This window comes from Mobula birostris, chromosome 15, assembly GCF_030028105.1.
Source record: "Mobula birostris isolate sMobBir1 chromosome 15, sMobBir1.hap1, whole genome shotgun sequence".
Taxonomy (NCBI): Eukaryota; Metazoa; Chordata; class Chondrichthyes; order Myliobatiformes; family Myliobatidae; genus Mobula; species Mobula birostris.
Genome location: NC_092384.1, coordinates 14,240,645 through 14,263,232, shown reverse-complemented (window position 1 = coordinate 14,263,232; position 22,588 = coordinate 14,240,645).

The window sequence follows — 22,588 nt, the reverse complement described above, 5'->3', positions numbered from 1 at the left end:
AGCATAACTCCCCACATGATCCTGAGGTGTTTGACACCTGTTCTATCACTCAGTTATTTAAAACAATAGAGTTGATTCCTCAGAGCAAACTGTTGTTTAGCAATAAGTGAAGTATACATTTCAATTTTACTCAAAGGTACAGACTGCAAACCTTATGGAAACATCTTAGTATAACTCCCCAGATGATCCTGAGATGTTGGACACCTGTTGCATCACTCAGTTCTTCAAAACAAAAAAGTTGTTTTCTCAGAGCATAATCTTGTTTAGCAATGAATGAAGTATACATTTCAATTTTACTCAAAGGTACTGACTGCAAACCTTATGGAAACAACATAGCTTAACTCCCCACATGATCCTGAGATGTTTGACACCTGTTACATCATTTAGGTATTCAAGACAAAAAAGTTGATTTCTCTGAGCATACAGAGCTTAAGTTTTGAATGAAGTATACATTTCAATTTAACTCATAGGTACTGACTGCAAACCTGATGGAAACACCTTAATATAACTCCCAACATGATCCTGAGATGTTTCACACCATTTATATCACTCAGGTGTTCAAGACAAAAAAGTTGATTTCTCTGTGCAGAGAGTGCAAACGCATTGAATAAAGTATACATTTCAATTTAACTCAAAGGTACTGACTGCAATCCGATTGCAAACATCTTAATATAACTTCCAACATGATCCTGAGATGTTTCACACCATTTATATCACTCAGGTGTTTAAGACAAAAAAGTTGATTTCTCTGTGAATGCAGTGCTTTGGCACTAAAAGTATAGCTTCAATTTTACTCTAAAGTACTGAATGCAAACCTTATGGAAACATCTTAATATTACTCCCCACATGATCCTGAGCTGTTTGACTGTTGTTATATCACTCAGGTATTCAAGACAAAAAAGTTGTTTTCTGAGAGCATAATGTTGTTTAGCAATGAATGAAGTATACATTTCAATTTTACTCAAAGTTACTGACTGCAAACCTTATGGAAACATCATAGCATAACTCCCCACATGATCCTGAGGTGTTTGACACCTGTTCTATCACTCAGTTATTTAAAACAATAAAGTTGATTTCTCAGAGCAAACTGTTGTTTAGCAATAAGTGAAGTATACATTTCAATTTTACTCAAAGGTACAGACTGCAAACCTTATGGAAACATCTTAGTATAACTCCCCAGATGATCCTGAGATGTTTGACACCTGTTGCATCACTCAGTTATTCAAAAGAAAAAAGTTGTTTTCTCAGAGCATAATCTTGTTTAGCAATGAATGAAGTATACATTTCAATTTTACTCAAAGGTACTGACTGCAAACCTTATGGAAACAACATAGCTTAACTCCCCACATGATCCTGAGATGTTTGACATCTGTTACATCATTTAGGTATTCAAGACAAAAAAGTTGATTTCTCAGAGCATCCAGAGCTTCAGCATTGAATGAAGTATACATTTCAATTTTACTCAAAGTTACTGACTGCAAACCTTATGGAAACAACATAGCATAACCCACCACATTATCCTGGGATGTTTGACAGCTGTTGCATCACTCAGTTGTTCAAAACAAAAAAGTTCTGTTCTCAGAGCATAATCTGGTTTAGCAATGAATGAAGTGTACATTTCAATTTTACTCAAAGGTACTGACTGCAAACCGATTGTAAACATCTTAATATAACTCCCAACATGATCCTGAGATGTTTCACACCATTTATATCACTCAGGTGTTTAAGACAAAAAAGTTGATTTCTCAGTGAATGCAGTGCTTTGGCACTAAAAGTATAGCTTCAATTTTACTCCAAAGTACTGAATGCAAACCTTTTGGAAACATCTTAATATTACTCCCCACATGATCCTGAGCTGTTTGACTGCTGTTATATCACTCAGGTATTCAAGACAAAAAAGTTTTTCTCTGAGAGCATAATGTTGTTTAGCAATGAATGAAGTATACATTTCAATTTTACTCAAAGGTACTGACTGCAAACCTTATGGAAACAACATAGCATAACTCCCCACATGATCCTGACATGTTTGACACCTGTTGCATCACTCAGGTATTCAAAACAAAAAAGCTGTTTTCTCAGAGCATAATCTTCTTTACCAATGAATGAACTATACATTTCAATTTTACTCAAAGGTATTGACTGCAAACCTTATGGAAACCTCTTAGTATAACTCCCCACATGATCCTGAGATGTTTGACACCTGTTACATCATTTAGGTATTCAAGACAAAAAAGTTGATTTCTCAGAGCATACAGAGCTTAAGTTTTGAATGAAGTATACATTTCAATTTAACTCATAGGTACTGACTGCAAACCTGATGGAAACACCTTAATATAACTTCCAACATGATCCTGAGATGTTTCACACCATTTATATCACTCAGGTGTTCAAGACAAAAAAGTTGATTTCTCTGTGCAGAGAGTGCAAACGCATTGAATAAAGTATACATTTCAATTTAACTCAAAGGTACTGACTGCAATCCGATTGCAAACATCTTAATATAGCTTCCAACATGATCCTGAGATGTTTCACACCATTTATATCACTCAGGTGTTTAAGACAAAAAAGTTGATTTCTCTGTGAATGCAGTGCTTTGGCACTAAAAGTATAGCTTCAATTTTACTCTAAAGTACTGAATGCAAACCTTATGGAAACATCTTAATATTACTCCCCACATGATCCTGAGCTGTTTGACTGTTGTTATATCACTCAGGTATTCAAGACAAAAAAGTTGTTTTCTGAGAGCATAATGTTGTTTAGCAATGAATGAAGTATACATTTCAATTTTACTCAAAGTTACTGACTGCAAACCTTATGGAAACATCATAGCATAACTCCCCACATGATCCTGAGGTGTTTGACACCTGTTCTATCACTCAGTTATTTAAAACAATAAAGTTGATTTCTCGGAGCAAACTGTTGTTTAGCAATAAGTGAAGTATACATTTCAATTTTACTCAAAGGTACAGACTGCAAACCTTATGGAAACATCTTAGTATAACTCCCCACATGATCCTGAGATGTTTGACACCTGTTGCAGCACTCAGTTATTCAAAACAAAAAAGTTGTTTTCTCAGAGCATAATCTTGTTTAGCAATCAATGAAGTATACATTTCAATTTTACTCAAAGGTACTGACTGCAAACCTTATGGAAACAACATAGCTTAACTCCCCACATGATCCTGAGATGTTTGACACCTGTTACATCATTTAGGTATTCAAGACAAAAAAGTTGATTTCTCAGAGCATACAGAGCTTAAGTTTTGAATGAAGTATACATTTCAATTTAACTCATAGGTACTGACTGCAAACCTGATGGAAACACCTTAATATAACTCCCAACATGATCCTGAGATGTTTCACACCATTTATATCACTCAGGTGTTCAAGACAAAAAAGTTGATTTCTCTGTGAATGCAGTGCTTTTGCACTAAAAGTATAGCTTCAATTTTACTCTAAGGTACTGAATGCAAACCTAATGGAAACATCTTAATATAACTCCCAACATGATCCTGAGATGTTTCACACCATTTATATCACTCAGGTGTTCAAGACAAAAAAGTTGATTTCTCTGTGCAGAGAGTGCAAACGCATTGAATAAAGTATACATTTCAATTTAACTCAAAGGTACTGACTGCAAACCGATTGCAAACATCTTAATATAACTTCCAACATGATCCTGAGATGTTTCACACCATTTATATCACTCAGGTGTTTAAGACAAAAAAGTGGATTTCTCTGTGAATGCAGTGCTTTGGCACTAAAAGTATAGCTTCAATTTTACTCTAAAGTACTGAATGCAAACCTTATGGAAACATCTTAATATTACTCCCCGCATGATCCTGAGCTGTTTGACTGTTGTTATATCACTCAGGTATTCAAGACAAAAAAGTTGTTTTCTGAGAGCATAATGTTGTTTAGCAATGAATGAAGTATACATTTCAATTTTACTCAAAGTTACTGACTGCAAACCTTATGGAAACATCATAGCATAACTCCCCACATGATCCTGAGGTGTTTGACACCTGTTCTATCACTCAGTTATTTAAAACAATAAAGTTGATTTCTCAGAGCAAACTGTTGTTTAGCAATAAGTGAAGTATACATTTCAATTTTACTCAAAGGTACAGACTGCAAACCTTATGGAAACATCTTAGTATAACTCCCCAGATGATCCTGAGATGTTTGACACCTGTTGCATCACTCAGTTATTCAAAACAAAAAAGTTGTTTTCTCAGAGCATAATCTTGTTTAGCAATGAATGAAGTATACATTTCAATTTTACTCAAAGGTACTGACTGCAAACCTTATGGAAACAACATAGCTTAACTCCCCACATGATCCTGAGATGTTTGACACCTGTTACATCATTTAGGTATTCAAGACAAAAAAGTTGATTTCTCAGAGCAAACTGTTGTTTAGCAATAAGTGAAGTATACATTTCAATTTTACTCAAAGGTACAGACTGCAAACCTTATGGAAACATCTTAGTATAACTCCCCACATGATCCTGAGATGTTTGACACCTGTTGCATCACTCAGTTATTCAAAACAAAAAAGTTGTTTTCTCAGAGCATAATCTTGTTTAGCAATGAATGAAGTATACATTTCAATTTTACTCAAAGGTACTGACTGCAAACCTTATGGAAACAACATAGCTTAACTCCCCACATGATCCTGAGATGTTTGGCACCTGTTACATCATTTAGGTATTCAAGACAAAAAAGTTGATTTCTCAGAGCATACAGAGCTTAAGTTTTGAATGAAGTATACATTTCAATTTAACTCATAGGTACTGACTGCAAACCTGATGGAAACACCTTAATATAACTCCCAACATGATCCTGAGATGTTTCACACCATTTATATCACTCAGGTGTTCAAGACAAAAAAGTTGATTTCTCTGTGCAGAGTGTGCAAACGCATTGAATAAAGTATACATTTCAATTTAACTCAAAGGTACTGACTGCAATCCGATTGCAAACATCTTAATATAACTTCCAACATGATCCTGAGATGTTTCACACCATTTATATCACTCAGGTGTTTAAGACAAAAAAGTTGATTTCTCTGTGAATGCAGTGCTTTGGCACTAAAAGTATAGCTTCAATTTTACTCTAAAGTACTGAATGCAAACCTAATGGAAACATCTTAATATTACTCCCCACATGATCCTGAGCTGTTTGACTGCTGTTATATCACTCAGGTTTTCAAGACAAAAAAGTTGTTTACTGAGAGCATAATGTTGTTTAGCAATGAATGAAGTATACATTTCAATTTTACTCAAAGGTACTGACTGCAAACCTTATGGAAACATCTTAGTATAACTCTCCACATGATCCTGAGATGTTTGACATCTGTTACATCATTTAGGTGTTCAAGACAAAAAAGTTGATTTCTCAGAGCATCCAGAGCTTCAGCATTGAATGAAGTATACATTTCAATTTTACTCAAAGGTACTGACTGCAAATCTTATGGAAACATCATAGCATAACTCCCCACATGATCCTGAGATGTTTGACTCCTATTATATCACTCAGGTATTCAAGATAAAAAAGTTGATTTCTCGATGCACAGAGTGCAATCGCATTGAATAAAGTGTACATTTCAATTTAACTCAAAGGTACTGACTGCAAACCGATTGTAAACATCTTAATATAACTCCCAACATGATCCTGAGATGTTTCACACCATTTATATCACTCAGGTGTTTAAGACAAAAAAGTTGATTTCTCTGTGAATGCAGTGCTTTGGCACTAAAAGTATAGCTTCAATTTTACTCCAAAGTACTGAATGCAAACCTTTTGGAAACATCTTAATATTACTCCCCACATGATCCTGAGCTGTTTGACTGCTGTTATATCACTCAGGTATTCAAGACAAAAAAGTTGTTCTCTGAGAGCATAATGTTGTTTAGCAATGAATGAAGTATACATTTCAATTTTACTCAAAGGTACTAACTGCAAACCTTATGGAAACAACATAGCATAACTCCCCACATGATCCTGAGATGTTTGACACCTGTTGCATCACTCAGGTATTCAAAACAAAAAAGCTGTTTTCTCAGAGCATAATCTTCTTTACCAATGAATGAACTATACATTTCAATTTTACTCAAAGGTATTGACTGCAAACCTTATGGAAACCTCTTAGTATAACTCCCCACATGATCCTGAGATGTTTGACACCTGTTACATCATTTAGGTATTCAAGACAAAAAAGTTGATTTCTCAGAGCATCCAGAGCTTCAGCATTGAATGAAGTATACATTTCAATTTTACTCAAAGGTACTGACTGCAAACCTTATGGAAACAACATAGCATAACCCACCACATTATCCTGGGATGTTTGACACCTGTTGCATCACTCAGTTGTTCAAAACAAAAAAGTTCTGTTCTCAGAGCATAATCTGGTTTAGCAATGAATGAAGTGTACATTTCAATTTTACTCAAAGGTACTGACTGCAAACCTTATGGAAACATCATAGCATAACTCCCCACATGATCCTGACATGTTTGACTCCTATTATATCACTCAGGTATTCAAGATAAAAAAGTTGATTTCTCGGTGCACAGAGGTCAATCGCATTGAATAAAGTATACATTTCAATTTAACTCAAAGGTACTGACTGCAAACCGATTGGAAATATCTTAATATAACTCCCAACATGATCCTGAGATGTTTCACACCATTTATATCACTCAGGTGTTTAAGACAAAAAAGTTGATTTCTCTGTGAATGCAGTGCTTTGGCACTAAAAGTATAGCTTCAATTTTACTCTAAAGTACTGAATGCAAACCTAATGGAAACATCTTAATATTACTCCCCACATGATCCTGAGCTGTTTGACTGCTGTTATATCACTCAGGTTTTCAAGACAAAAAAGTTGTTTACTGAGAGCATAATGTTGTTTAGCAATGAATGAAGTATACATTTCAATTTTACTCAAAGGTACTGACTGCAAACCTTATGGAAACATCTTAGTATAACTCTCCACATGATCCTGAGATGTTTGACATCTGTTACATCATTTAGGTGTTCAAGACAAAAAAGTTGATTTCTCAGAGCATCCAGAGCTTCAGCATTGAATGAAGTATACATTTCAATTTTACTCAAAGGTACTGACTGCAAACCGATTGCAAACATCTTAATATAACTTCCAACATGATCCTGAGATGTTTCACACCATTTATATCACTCAGGTGTTTAAGACAAAAAAGTGGATTTCTCTGTGAATGCAGTGCTTTGGCACTAAAAGTATAGCTTCAATTTTACTCTAAAGTACTGAATGCAAACCTTATGGAAACATCTTAATATTACTCCCCACATGATCCTGAGCTGTTTGACTGTTGCTATATCACTCAGGTATTCAAGACAAAAAAGTTGTTTTCTGAGAGCATAATGTTGTTTAGCAATGAATGAAGTATACATTTCAATTTTACTCAAAGTTACTGACTGCAAACCTTATGGAAACATCATAGCATAACTCCCCACATGATCCTGAGGTGTTTGACACCTGTTCTATCACTCAGTTATTTAAAACAATAAAGTTGATTTCTCAGAGCAAACTGTTGTTTAGCAATAAGTGAAGTATACATTTCAATTTTACTCAAAGGTACAGACTGCAAACCTTATGGAAACATCTTAGTATAACTCCCCACATGATCCTGAGATGTTTGACACCTGTTGCATCACTCAGTTATTCAAAACAAAAAAGTTGTTTTCTCAGAGCATAATCTTGTTTAGCAATGAATGAAGTATACATTTCAATTTTACTCAAAGGTACTGACTGCAAACCTTATGGAAACAACATAGCTTAACTCCCCACATGATCCTGAGATGTTTGACACCTGTTACATCATTTAGGTATTCAAGACAAAAAAGTTGATTTCTCAGAGCATACAGAGCTTAAGTTTTGAATGAAGTATACATTTCAATTTAACTCATAGGTACTGACTGCAAACCTGATGGAAACACCTTAATATAACTCCCAACATGATCCTGAGATGTTTCACACCATTTATATCACTCAGGTGTTCAAGACAAAAAAGTTGATTTCTCTGTGCAGAGAGTGCAAACGCATTGAATAAAGTATACATTTCAATTTAACTCAAAGGTACTGACTGCAATCCGATTGCAAACATCTTAATATAGCTTCCAACATGATCCTGAGATGTTTCACACCATTTATATCACTCAGGTGTTTAAGACAAAAAAGTTGATTTCTCTGTGAATGCAGTGCTTTGGCACTAAAAGTATAGCTTCAATTTTACTCTAAAGTACTGAATGCAAACCTTATGGAAACATCTTAATATTACTCCCCACATGATCCTGAGCTGTTTGACTGTTGTTATATCACTCAGGTATTCAAGACAAAAAAGTTGTTTTCTGAGAGCATAATGTTGTTTAGCAATGAATGAAGTATACATTTCAATTTTACTCAAAGTTACTGACTGCAAACCTTATGGAAACATCATAGCATAACTCCCCACATGATCCTGAGGTGTTTGACACCTGTTCTATCACTCAGTTATTTAAAACAATAAAGTTGATTTCTCAGAGCAAACTGTTGTTTAGCAATAAGTGAAGTATACATTTCAATTTTACTCAAAGGTACAGACTGCAAACCTTATGGAAACATCTTAGTATAACTCCCCACATGATCCTGAGATGTTTGACACCTGTTGCATCACTCAGTTATTCAAAACAAAAAAGTTGTTTTCTCAGAGCATAATCTTGTTTAGCAATGAATGAAGTATACATTTCAATTTTACTCAAAGGTACTGACTGCAAACCTTATGGAAACAACATAGCTTAACTCCCCACATGATCCTGAGATGTTTGACACCTGTTACATCATTTAGGTATTCAAGACAAAAAAGTTGATTTCTCAGAGCATACAGAGCTTAAGTTTTGAATGAAGTATACATTTCAATTTAACTCAAAGGTACTGACTGCAATCCGATTGCAAACATCTTAATATAACTTCCAACATGATCCTGAGATGTTTCACATCATTTATATCACTCAGGTGTTTAAGACAAAAAAGTTGATTTCTCTGTGCAGAGAGTGCAAACGCATTGAATAAAGTATACATTTCAATTTAACTCAAAGGTACTGACTGCAATCCGATTGCAAACATCTTAATATAACTTCCAACATGATCCTGAGATGTTTCACACCATTTATATCACTCAGGTGTTTAAGACAAAAAAGTTGATTTCTCTGTGAATGCAGTGCTTTGGCACTAAAAGTATAGCTTCAATTTTACTCTAAAGTACTGAATGCAAACCTAATGGAAACATCTTAATATTACTCCCCACATGATCCTGAGCTGTTTGACTGCTGTTATATCACTCAGGTTTTCAAGACAAAAAAGTTGTTTACTGAGAGCATAATGTTGTTTAGCAATGAATGAAGTATACATTTCAATTTTACTCAAAGGTACTGACTGCAAACCTTATGGAAACATCTTAGTATAACTCTCCACATGATCCTGAGATGTTTGACATCTGTTACATCATTTAGGTGTTCAAGACAAAAAAGTTGATTTCTCAGAGCATCCAGAGCTTCAGCATTGAATGAAGTATACATTTCAATTTTACTCAAAGGTACTGACTGCAAATCTTATGGAAACATCATAGCATAACTCCCCACATGATCCTGAGATGTTTGACTCCTATTATATCACTCAGGTATTCAAGATAAAAAAGTTGATTTCTCGATGCACAGAGTGCAATCGCATTGAATAAAGTATACATTTCAATTTAACTCAAAGGTACTGACTGCAAACCGATTGTAAACATCTTAATATAACTCCCAAAATGATCCTGAGATGTTTCACACCATTTATATCACTCAGGTGTTTAAGACAAAAAAGTTGATTTCTCAGTGAATGCAGTGCTTTGGCACTAAAAGTATAGCTTCAATTTTACTCCAAAGTACTGAATGCAAACCTTTTGGAAACATCTTAATATTACTCCACACATGATCCTGAGCTGTTTGACTGCTGTTATATCACTCAGGTATTCAAGACAAAAAAGTTGTTCTCTGAGAGCATAATGTTGTTTAGCAATGAATGAAGTATACATTTCAATTTTACTCAAAGGTACTGACTGCAAACCTTATGGAAACAACATAGCATAACTCCCCACATGATCCTGACATGTTTGACACCTGTTGCATCACTCAGGTATTCAAAACAAAAAAGCTGTTTTCTCAGAGCATAATCTTCTTTACCAATGAATGAACTATACATTTCAATTTTACTCAAAGGTATTGACTGCAAACCTTATGGAAACCTCTTAGTATAACTCCCCCCATGATCCTGAGATGTTTGACACCTGTTACATCATTTAGGTATTCAAGACAAAAAAGTTGATTTCTCAGAGCATACAGAGCTTAAGTTTAGACTGAAGCATACATTTCAATTTATCTCATAGGTACTGACTGTAAACCTGATGGAAACATCTTAATATAACTCCCAACATGATCCTGAGATGTTTCACACCATTTATATCACTCAGGTGTTCAAGACAAAAAAGTTGATTTCTCTGTGCAGAGAGTGCAAACGCATTGAATAAAGTATACATTTCAATTTAACTCAAAGGTACTGACTGCAAACCGATTGCAAACATCTTAATATAACTTCCAACATGATCCTGAGATGTTTCACACCATTTATATCACTCAGGTGTTTAAGACAAAAAAGTGGATTTCTCTGTGAATGCAGTGCTTTGGCACTAAAAGTATAGCTTCAATTTTACTCTAAAGTACTGAATGCAAACCTTATGGAAACATCTTAATATTACTCCCCACATGATCCTGAGCTGTTTGACTGTTGTTATATCACTCAGGTATTCAAGACAAAAAAGTTGTTTTCTGAGAGCATAATGTTGTTTAGCAATGAATGAAGTATACATTTCAATTTTACTCAAAGTTACTGACTGCAAACCTTATGGAAACATCATAGCATAACTCCCCACATGATCCTGAGGTGTTTGACACCTGTTCTATCACTCAGTTATTTAAAACAATAAAGTTGATTTCTCAGAGCAAACTGTTGTTTAGCAATAAGTGAAGTATACATTTCAATTTTACTCAAAGGTACAGACTGCAAACCTTATGGAAACATCTTAGTATAACTCCCCACATGATCCTGAGATGTTTGACACCTGTTGCATCACTCAGTTATTCAAAACAAAAAAGTTGTTTTCTCAGAGCATAATCTTGTTTAGCAATGAATGAAGTATACATTTCAATTTTACTCAAAGGTACTGACTGCAAACCTTATGGAAACAACATAGCTTAACTCCCCACATGATCCTGAGATGTTTGACACCTGTTACATCATTTAGGTATTCAAGACAAAAAAGTTGATTTCTCAGAGCATACAGAGCTTAAGTTTTGAATGAAGTATACATTTCAATTTAACTCATAGGTACTGACTGCAAACCTGATGGAAACACCTTAATATAACTCCCAACATGATCCTGAGATGTTTCACACCATTTATATCACTCAGGTGTTCAAGACAAAAAAGTTGATTTCTCTGTGCAGAGAGTGCAAACGCATTGAATAAAGTATACATTTCAATTTAACTCAAAGGTACTGACTGCAATCCGATTGCAAACATCTTAGTATAGCTTCCAACATGATCCTGAGATGTTTCACACCATTTATATCACTCAGGTGTTTAAGACAAAAAAGTTGATTTCTCTGTGAATGCAGTGCTTTGGCACTAAAAGTATAGCTTCAATTTTACTCTAAAGTACTGAATGCAAACCTTATGGAAACATCTTAATATTACTCCCCACATGATCCTGAGCTGTTTGACTGTTGTTATATCACTCAGGTATTCAAGACAAAAAAGTTGTTTTCTGAGAGCATAATGTTGTTTAGCAATGAATGAAGTATACATTTCAATTTTACTCAAAGTTACTGACTGCAAACCTTATGGAAACATCATAGCATAACTCCCCACATGATCCTGAGGTGTTTGACACCTGTTCTATCACTCAGTTATTTAAAACAATAAAGTTGATTTCTCAGAGCAAACTGTTGTTTAGCAATAAGTGAAGTATACATTTCAATTTTACTCAAAGGTACAGACTGCAAACCTTATGGAAACATCTTAGTATAACTCCCCAGATGATCCTGAGATGTTTGACACCTGTTGCATCACTCAGTTATTCAAAACAAAAAAGTTGTTTTCTCAGAGCATAATCTTGTTTAGCAATGAATGAAGTATACATTTCAATTTTACTCAAAGGTACTGACTGCAAACCTTATGGAAACAACATAGCTTAACTCCCCACATGATCCTGAGATGTTTGACACCTGTTACATCATTTAGGTATTCAAGACAAAAAAGTTGATTTCTCAGAGCATACAGAGCTTAAGTTTTGAATGAAGTATACATTTCAATTTAACTCAAAGGTACTGACTGCAATCCGATTGCAAACATCTTAATATAACTTCCAACATGATCCTGAGATGTTTCACACCATTTATATCACTCAGGTGTTTAAGACAAAAAAGTTGATTTCTCTGTGAATGCAGTGCTTTGGCACTAAAAGTATAGCTTCAATTTTACTCTAAAGTACTGAATGCAAACCTAATGGAAACATCTTAATATTACTCCCCACATGATCCTGAGCTGTTTGACTGCTGTTATATCACTCAGGTTTTCAAGACAAAAAAGTTGTTTACTGAGAGCATAATGTTGTTTAGCAATGAATGAAGTATACATTTCAATTTTACTCAAAGGTACTGACTGCAAACCTTATGGAAACATCTTAGTATAACTCTCCACATGATCCTGAGATGTTTGACATCTGTTACATCATTTAGGTGTTCAAGACAAAAAAGTTGATTTCTCAGAGCATCCAGAGCTTCAGCATTGAATGAAGTATACATTTCAATTTTACTCAAAGGTACTGACTGCAAATCTTATGGAAACATCATAGCATAACTCCCCACATGATCCTGAGATGTTTGACTCCTATTATATCACTCAGGTATTCAAGATAAAAAAGTTGATTTCTCGATGCACAGAGTGCAATCGCATTGAATAAAGTATACATTTCAATTTAACTCAAAGGTACTGACTGCAAACCGATTGTAAACATCTTAATATAACTCCCAACATGATCCTGAGATGTTTCACACCATTTATATCACTCAGGTGTTTAAGACAAAAAAGTTGATTTCTCTGTGAATGCAGTGCTTTGGCACTAAAAGTATAGCTTCAATTTTACTCCAAAGTACTGAATGCAAACCTTTTGGAAACATCTTAATATTACTCCCCACATGATCCTGAGCTGTTTGACTGCTGTTATATCACTCAGGTATTCAAGACAAAAAAGTTGTTCTCTGAGAGCATAATGTTGTTTAGCAATGAATGAAGTATACATTTCAATTTTACTCAAAGGTACTGACTGCAAACCTTATGGAAACATCATAGCATAACTCCCCACATGATCCTGAGGTGTTTGACACCTGTTCTATCACTCAGTTATTTAAAACAATAAAGTTGATTTCTCAGAGCAAACTGTTGTTTAGCAATAAGTGAAGTATACATTTCAATTTTACTCAAAGGTACAGACTGCAAACCTTATGGAAACATCTTAGTAAAACTCCCCACATGATCCTGAGATGTTTGACACCTGTTGCATCACTCAGTTATTCAAAACAAAAAAGTTGTTTTCTCAGAGCATAATCTTGTTTAGCAATGAATGAAGTATACATTTCAATTTTACTCAAAGGTACTGACTGCAAACCTTATGGAAACAACATAGCTTAACTCCCCACATGATCCTGAGATGTTTGACACCTGTTGCATCACTCAGGTATTCAAGACAAAAAAGTTGATTTCTCAGAGCATACAGAGCTTAAGTTTTGAATGAAGTATACATTTCAATTTAACTCATACGTACTGACTGCAAACCTGATGGAAACACCTTAATATAACTCCCAACATGATCCTGAGATGTTTCACACCATTATCACTCAGGTGTTCAAGACAAAAAAGTTGATTTCTCTGTGCAGAGAGTGCAAACGCATTGAATAAAGTATACATTTCAATTTAACTCAAAGGTACTGACTGCAATCCGATTGCAAACATCTTAGTATAGCTTCCAACATGATCCTGAGATGTTTCACACCATTTATATCACTCAGGTGTTTAAGACAAAAAAGTTGATTTCTCTGTGAATGCAGTGCTTTGGCACTAAAAGTATAGCTTCAATTTTACTCTAAAGTACTGAATGCAAACCTTATGGAAACATCTTAATATTACTCCCCACATGATCCTGAGCTGTTTGACTGTTGTTATATCACTCAGGTATTCAAGACAAAAAAGTTGTTTTCTGAGAGCATAATGTTGTTTAGCAATGAATGAAGTATACATTTCAATTTTACTCAAAGTTACTGACTGCAAACCTTATGGAAACATCATAGCATAACTCCCCACATGATCCTGAGGTGTTTGACACCTGTTCTATCACTCAGTTATTTAAAACAATAAAGTTGATTTCTCAGAGCAAACTGTTGTTTAGCAATAAGTGAAGTATACATTTCAATTTTACTCAAAGGTACAGACTGCAAATCTTATGGAAACATCTTAGTATAACTCCCCAGATGATCCTGAGATGTTTGACACCTGTTACATCATTTAGGTATTCAAGACAAAAAAGTTGATTTCTCAGAGCATACAGAGCTTAAGTTTTGAATGAAGTATACATTTCAATTTTACTCAAAGGTACAGACTGCAAACCTTATGGAAACATCTTAGTATAACTCCCCACATGATCCTGAGATGTTTGACACCTGTTGCATCACTCAGTTATTCAAAACAAAAAAGTTGTTTTCTCAGAGCATAATCTTGTTTAGCAATGAATGAAGTATACATTTCAATTTTACTCAAAGGTACTGACTGCAAACCTTATGGAAACAACATAGCTTAACTCCCCACATGATCCTGAGATGTTTGACACCTGTTACATCATTTAGGTATTCAAGACAAAAAAGTTGATTTCTCAGAGCATACAGAGCTTAAGTTTTGAATGAAGTATACATTTCAATTTAACTCATAGGTACTGACTGCAAACCAGATGGAAACACCTTAATATAACTCCCAACATGATCCTGAGATGTTTCACACCATTTATATCACTCAGGTGTTCAAGACAAAAAAGTTGATTTCTCTGTGCAGAGAGTGCAAACGCATTGAATAAAGTATACATTTCAATTTAACTCAAAGGTACTGACTGCAATCCGATTGCAAACATCTTAATATAACTTCCAACATGATCCTGAGATGTTTCACACCATTTATATCACTCAGGTGTTTAAGACAAAAAAGTTGATTTCTCTGTGAATGCAGTGCTTTGGCACTAAAAGTATAGCTTCAATTTTACTCTAAAGTACTGAATGCAAACCTAATGGAAACATCTTAATATTACTCCCCACATGATCCTGAGCTGTTTGACTGCTGTTATATCACTCAGGTTTTCAAGACAAAAAAGTTGTTTACTGAGAGCATAATGTTGTTTAGCAATGAATGAAGTATACATTTCAATTTTACTCAAAGGTACTGACTGCAAACCTTATGGAAACATCTTAGTATAACTCTGCACATGATCCTGAGATGTTTGACATCTGTTACATCATATAGGTGTTCAAGACAAAAAAGTTGATTTCTCAGAGCATCCAGAGCTTCAGCATTGAATGAAGTATACATTTCAATTTTACTCAAAGGTACTGACTGCAAATCTTATGGAAACATCATAGCATAACTCCCCACATGATCCTGAGATGTTTGACTCCTATTATATCACTCAGGTATTCAAGATAAAAAAGTTGATTTCTCGATGCACAGAGTGCAATCGCATTGAATAAAGTATACATTTCAATTTAACTCAAAGGTACTGACTGCAAACCGATTGTAAACATCTTAATATAACTCCCAACATGATCCTGAGATGTTTCACACCATTTATATCACTCAGGTGTTTAAGACAAAAAAGTTGATTTCTCTGTGAATGCAGTGCTTTGGCACTAAAAGTATAGCTTCAATTTTACTCCAAAGTACTGAATGCAAACCTTTTGGAAACATCTTAATATTACTCCCCACATGATCCTGAGCTGTTTGACTGCTGTTATATCACTCAGGTATTCAAGACAAAAAAGTTGTTCTCTGAGAGCATAATGTTGTTTAGCAATGAATGAAGTATACATTTCAATTTTACTCAAAGGTACTGACTGCAAACCTTATGGAAACATCATAGCATAACTCCCCACATGATCCTGAGGTGTTTGACACCTGTTCTATCACTCAGTTATTTAAAACAATAAAGTTGATTTCTCAGAGCAAACTGTTGTTTAGCAATAAGTAAAGTATACATTTCAATTTTACTCAAAGGTACAGACTGCAAACCTTATGGAAACATCTTAGTAAAACTCCCCACATGATCCTGAGATGTTTGACACCTGTTGCATCACTCAGTTATTCAAAACAAAAAAGTTGTTTTCTCAGAGCATAATCTTGTTTAGCAATGAATGAAGTATACATTTCAATTTTACTCAAAGGTACTGACTGCAAACCTTATGGAAACAACATAGCTTAACTCCCCACATGATCCTGAGATGTTTGACACCTGTTACATCATTTAGGTATTCAAGACAAAAAAGTTGATTTCTCAGAGCATACAGAGCTTAAGTTTTGAATGAAGTATACATTTCAATTTAACTCATACGTACTGACTGCAAACCTGATGGAAACACCTTAATATAACTCCCAACATGATCCTGAGATGTTTCACACCATTATCACTCAGGTGTTCAAGACAAAAAAGTTGATTTCTCTGTGCAGAGAGTGCAAACGCATTGAATAAAGTATACATTTCAATTTAACTCAAAGGTACTGACTGCAATCCGATTGCAAACATCTTAATATAACTTCCAACATGATCCTGAGATGTTTCACACCATTTATATCACTCAGGTGTTTAAGACAAAAAAGTTGATTTCTCTGTGAATGCAGTGCTTTGGCACTAAAAGTATAGCTTCAATTTTACTCTAAAGTACTGAATGCAAACCTAATGGAAACATCTTAATATTACTCCCCACATGATCCTGAGCTGTTTGACTGCTGTTATATCACTCAGGTTTTCAAGACAAAAAAGTTGTTTACTGAGAGTATAATGTTGTTTAACGATGAAAGAAGTATACATTTCAATTTTACTCAAAGGTACTGACTGCAAACCTTATGGAAACATCTTAGTATAACTCTCCACATGATCCTGAGATGTTTGACATCTGTTACATCATTTAGGTGTTCAAGACAAAAAAGTTGATTTCTCAGAGCCTCCAGAGCTTCAGCATTGAATGAAGTATACATTTCAATTTTACTCAAAGGTACTGACTGCAAATCTTATGGAAACATCATAGCATAACTCCCCACATGATCCTGAGATGTTTGACTCCTATTATATCACTCAGGTATTCAAGATAAAAAAGTTGATTTCTCGATGCACAGAGTGCAATCGCATTGAATAAAGTATACATTTCAATTTAACTCAAAGGTACTGACTGCAAACCGATTGTAAACATCTTAATATAACTCCCAACATGATCCTGAGGTGTTTCACACCATTTATATCACTCAGGTGTTTAAGACAAAAAAGTTGATTCCTCTGTGAATGCAGTGCTTTGGCACTAAAAGTATAGCTTCAATTTAACTCCAAAGTACTGAATGCAAACCTTTTGGAAACATCTTAATATTACTCCCCACATGATCCTGAGCTGTTTGACTGCTGTTATATCACTCAGGTATTCAAGAAAAAAAAGTTGTTCTCTGAGAGCATAATGTTGTTTAGCAATGAATGAAGTATACATTTCAATTTTACTCAAAGGTACTGACTGCAAACCTTATGGAAACAACATAGCATAACTCCCCACATGATCCTGAGATGTTTGACACATGTTGCATCACTCAGGTATTCAAAACAATAAAGCTGTTTTCTCAGAGCATAATCTTCTTTACCAATGAATGAACTATACATTTCAATTTTACTCAAAGGTATTGACTGCAAACCTTATGGAAACAACATAGTATAACTCCCCACATGATCCTGAGATGTTTGACACCTGTGACATCATTTAGGTATTCAAGACAAAAAAGTTGATTTCTCAGAGCATAGAGAGCTTAAGTTTAGACTGAAGCATACATTTCAATTTATCTCATAGGTACTGACAGTAAACCTGATGGAAACATCTTAATATAACTCCCAACATGATCCTGAGATGTTTCACACCATTTATATCACTCAGGTGTTCAAGACAAAAAAGTTGATTTCTCTGTGCAGAGAGTGCAAACGCTTTGAATAAAGTATACATTTCAATTTAACTCAAAGGTACTGACTGCAAACCGATTGCAAACATCTTAATATAACTTCCAACATGATCCTGAGATGTTTCACACCATTTATATCACTCAGGTGTTTAAGACAAAAAAGTGGATTTCTCTGTGAATGCAGTGCTTTGGCACTAAAAGTATAGCTTCAATTTTACTCTAAAGTACTGAATGCAAACCTTATGGAAACATCTTAATATTACTCCCCACATGATCCTGAGCTGTTTGACTGTTGTTATATCACTCAGGTATTCAAGACAAAAAAGTTGTTTTCTGAGAGCATAATGTTGTTTAGCAATGAATGAAGTATACATTTCAATTTTACTCAAAGTTACTGACTGCAAACCTTATGGAAACATCATAGCATAACTCCCCACATGATCCTGAGGTGTTTGACACCTGTTCTATCACTCAGTTATTTAAAACAATAAAGTTGATTTCTCAGAGCAAACTGTTGTTTAGCAATAAGTGAAGTATACATTTCAATTTTACTCAAAGGTACAGACTGCAAACCTTATGGAAACATCTTAGTATAACTCCCCACATGATCCTGAGATGTTTGACACCTATTGCATCACTCAGTTATTCAAAACAAAGAAGTTGTTTTCTCAGAGCATAATCTTGTTTAGCAATGAATGAAGTATACATTTCAATTTTACTCAAAGGTACTGACTGCAAACCTTATGGAAACAACATAGCTTAACTCCCCACATGATCCTGAGATGTTTGACACCTGTTACATCATTTAGGTATTCAAGACAAAAAAGTTGATTTCTCAGAGCATACAGAGCTTAAGTTTTGAATGAAGTATACATTTCAATTTAACTCATACGTACTGACTGCAAACCTGATGGAAACACCTTAATATAACTCCCAACATGATCCTGAGATGTTTCACACCATTATCACTCAGGTGTTCAAGACAAAAAAGTTGATTTCTCTGTGCAGAGAGTGCAAACGCATTGAATAAAGTATACATTTCAATTTAACTCAAAGGTACTGACTGCAATCCGATTGCAAACATCTTAATATAACTTCCAACATGATCCTGAGATGTTTCACACCATTTATATCACTCAGGTGTTTAAGACAAAAAAGTTGATTTCTCTGTGAATGCAGTGCTTTGGCACTAAAAGTATAGCTTCAATTTTACTCTAAAGTACTGAATGCAAACCTAATGGAAACATCTTAATATTACTCCCCACATGATCCTGAGCTGTTTGACTGCTGTTATATCACTCAGGTTTTCAAGACAAAAAAGTTGTTTACTGAGAGTATAATGTTGTTTAACGATGAAAGAAGTATACATTTCAATTTTACTCAAAGGTACTGACTGCAAACCTTATGGAAACATCTTAGTATAACTCTCCACATGATCCTGAGATGTTTGACATCTGTTACATCATTTAGGTGTTCAAGACAAAAAAGTTGATTTCTCAGAGCCTCCAGAGCTTCAGCATTGAATGAAGTATACATTTCAATTTTACTCAAAGGTACTGACTGCAAATCTTATGGAAACATCATAGCATAACTCCCCACATGATCCTGAGATGTTTGACTCCTATTATATCACTCAGGTATTCAAGATAAAAAAGTTGATTTCTCGATGCACAGAGTGCAATCGCATTGAATAAAGTATACATTTCAATTTAACTCAAAGGTACTGACTGCAAACCGATTGTAAACATCTTAATATAACTCCCAACATGATCCTGAGGTGTTTCACACCATTTATATCACTCAGGTGTTTAAGACAAAAAAGTTGATTTCTCTGTGAATGCAGTGCTTTGGCACTAAAAGTATAGCTTCAATTTTACTCCAAAGTACTGAATGCAAACCTTTTGGAAACATCTTAATATTACTCCCCACATGATCCTGAGCTGTTTGACTGCTGTTATATCACTCAGGTATTCAAGAAAAAAAAGTTGTTCTCTGAGAGCATAATGTTGTTTAGCAATGAATGAAGTATACATTTCAATTTTACTCAAAGGTACTGACTGCAAACCTTATGGAAACAACATAGCATAACTCCCCACATGATCCTGAGATGTTTGACACATGTTGCATCACTCAGGTATTCAAAACAATAAAGCTGTTTTCTCAGTGCATAATCTTCTTTACCAATGAATGAACTATACATTTCAATTTTACTCAAAGGTATTGACTGCAAACCTTATGGAAACAACATAGTATAACTCCCCACATGATCCTGAGATGTTTGACACCTGTGACATCATTTAGGTATTCAAGACAAAAAAGTTGATTTCTCAGAGCATAGAGAGCTTAAGTTTAGACTGAAGCATACATTTCAATTTATCTCATAGGTACTGACAGTAAACCTGATGGAAACATCTTAATATAACTCCCAACATGATCCTGAGATGTTTCACACCATTTATATCACTCAGGTGTTCAAGACAAAAAAGTTGATTTCTCTGTGCAGAGAGTGCAAACGCTTTGAATAAAGTATACATTTCAATTTAACTCAAAGGTACTGACTGCAAACCGATTGCAAACATCTTAATATAACTTCCAACATGATCCTGAGATGTTTCACACCATTTATATCACTCAGGTGTTTAAGACAAAAAAGTGGATTTCTCTGTGAATGCAGTGCTTTGGCACTAAAAGTATAGCTTCAATTTTACTCTAAAGTACTGAATGCAAACCTTATGGAAACATCTTAATATTACTCCCCACATGATCCTGAGCTGTTTGACTGTTGTTATATCACTCAGGTATTCAAGACAAAAAAGTTGTTTTCTGAGAGCATAATGTTGTTTAGCAATGAATGAAGTATACATTTCAATTTTACTCAAAGTTACTGACTGCAAACCTTATGGAAACATCATAGCATAACTCCCCACATGATCCTGAGGTGTTTGACACCTGTTCTATCACTCAGTTATTTAAAACAATAAAGTTGATTTCTCAGAGCAAACTGTTGTTTAGCAATAAGTGAAGTATACATTTCAATTTTACTCAAAGGTACAGACTGCAAACCTTATGGAAACATCTTAGTATAACTCCCCACATGATCCTGAGATGTTTGACACCTATTGCATCACTCAGTTATTCAAAACAAAGAAGTTGTTTTCTCAGAGCATAATCTTGTTTAGCAATGAATGAAGTATACATTTCAATTTTACTCAAAGGTACTGACTGCAAACCTTATGGAAACATCTTAGTATAACTCTGCACATGATCCTGAGATGTTTGACATCTGTTACATCATTTAGGTGTTCAAGACAAAAAAGTTGATTTCTCAGAGCATCCAGAGCTTCAGCATTGAATGAAGTATACATTTCAATTTTACTCAAAGGTACTGACTGCAAATCTTATGGAAACATCATAGCATAACTCCCCACATGATCCTGAGATGTTTGACTCCTATTATATCACTCAGGTATTCAAGATAAAAAAGTTGATTTCTCGATGCACAGAGTGCAATCGCATTGAATAAAGTATACATTTCAATTTAACTCAAAGGTACTGACTGCAAACCGATTGTAAACATCTTAATATAACTCCCAACATGATCCTGAGGTGTTTCACACCATTTATATCACTCAGGTGTTTAAGACAAAAAAGTTGATTTCTCTGTGAATGCAGTGCTTTGGCACTAAAAGTATAGCTTCAATTTAACTCCAAAGTACTGAATGCAAACCTTTTGGAAACATCTTAATATTACTCCCCACATGATCCTGAGCTGTTTGACTGCTGTTATATCACTCAGGTATTCAAGAAAAAAAAGTTGTTCTCTGAGAGCATAATGTTGTTTAGCAATGAATGAAGTATACATTTCAATTTTACTCAAAGGTACTGACTGCAAACCTTATGGAAACAACATAGCATAACTCCCCACATGATCCTGAGATGTTTGACACATGTTGCATCACTCAGGTATTCAAAACAATAAAGCTGTTTTCTCAGAGCATAATCTTCTTTACCAATGAATGAACTATACATTTCAATTTTACTCAAAGGTATTGACTGCAAACCTTATGGAAACAACATAGTATAACTCCCCACATGATCCTGAGATGTTTGACACCTGTGACATCATTTAGGTATTCAAGACAAAAAAGTTGATTTCTCAGAGCATAGAGAGCTTAAGTTTAGACTGAAGCATACATTTCAATTTATCTCATAGGTACTGACAGTAAACCTGAT